This window comes from Camelus bactrianus, chromosome 5 (genome assembly GCF_048773025.1).
Source record: "Camelus bactrianus isolate YW-2024 breed Bactrian camel chromosome 5, ASM4877302v1, whole genome shotgun sequence".
Classification (NCBI taxonomy): Eukaryota; Metazoa; Chordata; class Mammalia; order Artiodactyla; family Camelidae; genus Camelus; species Camelus bactrianus.
The window spans coordinates 11,450,252-11,452,650 of NC_133543.1; the positions used below are offsets into that span (position 1 = coordinate 11,450,252).

General features: G+C 48.2%; 1 pseudogene; it reads right to left on the reverse strand.

Moving 5' to 3' along the window:
• Nucleotides 1-292: 292 nt before the first annotated feature.
• LOC123618732 (thioredoxin-like protein 4A pseudogene) lies at nucleotides 293-719 on the reverse strand (annotated as a pseudogene).
• Nucleotides 720-2,399: the final 1,680 nt, after the last annotated feature.

Here is a 2,399-nt window from a genome sequence, read left to right on the forward strand (position 1 = left end):
TGTAGATGGCTGTCTTCTCCCTGTGTCTTTGCCTGTTCCTTTTTTTACCCCATCACCATGTATTTTATTTATTTCAGCTGGATATTTACAGAAATTTGCTGATACAAAAATACAATGACCAGGCGGACTGAAAGTCAAGGCAACGCCACTCTCACTGCAAAACCCTCCAGTTCCCTGAGCCATGTATTCTTTTCCAAATGCTTTTGCAAAGGCTTTAAATAGTTTAAAATACTTATATTTCTACATGAGAATGACTCCACAGCATCCATACACCCCAGGACTGGATGAGAGCTCACTGTCTGTATTTCATGGAGAAGTCCCTCGGAGATAACCACCGGGCCACGACCTTTCCAGGAACCTTGGTACATCGTCTCGACTGCGTCAATCGTCTGCTTGTTCCTCGTGGCCCAGATGATCATGTTACTGTTACCAGTACCCAGGTCAATCGGGATGTGCTTGTTCCTGAAGAAAAACACGACAGTACGTGGAGCATATAACACATACATCTTGTTGAAGTCAGGTACTTCTGTAACATCCACAAGATAAATAATTGCAAAATTTTTAACCTTTTCAGCTGTGCTAGACAGAACCTTATCCATCTTCAGACAAGTAGGGTTCCAGTCATGTCCAAACCGAATGAGGACCCCTTGGTCTTGTTATGAAAGGATGGCCTGATCCACCTGCCAGCCATTGTGCGGGTGTGGGAGCAAATATGACATCTCATCTCGAGGCCCACCCCAGCGGTCGCCCTTTACCTTCATCACCTCTTCAAATACAGTCATATTCTGAGGTTCTGGGGGTTAAGGCTTCAACATACGGATTTGGAGAAGCATAATTTGGTTCATAACAGCCACTTTTTTCAATAATCCAAAGCTCATCGAGGTTAAGACTTTTTAGCATTTGGACAGTTACTGAGCTTGGAGGACTTGCCACTGAGGAGGACTTGAGCCCAGCCATCCGGTCCCCACAGAGCTGGCCATGCTCTCTTTCACAGCTGCTTCCCTTCCCTCTCTCCGGCTTCCCCAGCTGGCTGCATGGAAGCTCCTGTCACTGCTGGTCCTGCAGAGAAGAGTTGTAACTATTAGCTTCTGAGTTAGCCCAGAACCCAGCACTGCACGGTCCACTTCAACGTCCAGTAAGAGCCTGTTTGGTGTTTCTCCTGATGGTCTCAGGTTGTTAGGTAGTTAGATAAGTGGGGGCACTGGGCAGACAGGTGGAGGAGAGGAAGGATGGTCCAGAAGATGGTGTAATGCCCGCCTCCAGCATAAAGGGGCTTTACTTCCTCTAAATGAGTGCCAGCAAGAGACCGGTTAGAACCTGACAGCCGCAACTGCACTGTAGTGACAAGGACCTAACAGGACACGACTCATGCTCATTGTGATATAATTTGCATGGAAGTTTGGATCTCCCTCTCATATGTTTCTCTGTGTGCATCCTGGGTGAGGACATGCACAGAAGGGGACGAGCATGACTAAGCACTGCAGGGGCAGGAGCCGTCCATCAGTCACGAGACCGCCTCTAAGCGAGGGCATAAGAGAAGGGGGCAAAGACCAGTGCTCTCCGCCCTTGCGTCAGCCCGCCTCTGGTTCTTGGAGGAGTACTTTCCCTTTGCTAATAAATCCTTTAAAAGGTTTCAGTATACAACACTTCGTCTCCCATCTGAATTCTTATCTTTCAGGTAAGACAAGAGCTGGGGTATTTTCCCTTCCACTTTTGGGTAACAAAGTGAGAGATGGAGCCCCAAGTCCTGGTGGAGAAAAGACTGCTCAGACCCTGTGAGGTACCCATAGTGTTCTCATAATTTTTGCTTCCTCCAGTTTGGCTCTGTCTCTCTCTCAATGTCTCTATTTATCTCTTTTCTCCCTCCTAATTCAGTAGCTATGAATGTCCTGCCAGCACCCTTGCCCACCCAGCAGAACCACAACACTAGCCTTCCCACAGTGTCTTCAACAGGGGCACCAGAAGACAGAGACAGACTTTCAGCCAGGCACATCCATCCACGCTGGCCTCACGCACAGCCAGACCAGCGTACCATGGTCTTTGGGGTGATTGCAGTTGTGTCTGCGCTAGTAGTCCCGCAAAAAACAGACCTAATTTAGGGCCTCATGGCCATTTGTAAAAGGACTCCCAAATTTAAGCTAGTCACTTTGTTGCTGAGTGCAAGTTTGGTGCCTGATGCACTGTGAGGCTGAATAAACCGAAACGTTGGAGTTTGGAGCAGAGAAAGGTTTATTGCAGGGCTGAGCAAGGAGGACAGGGTGGCCCAAGAAAACCCCAAACTCCCAGAAGAGTTTCAGCAAAGCATATTTAAAGGCCAGGTAAGGGAAATGTGTCCCAGGGTATGTGATCAGCTCTTGTACGACTCTGGTTGGCTGATGTGGAGGTAACAGGTTGGTCAA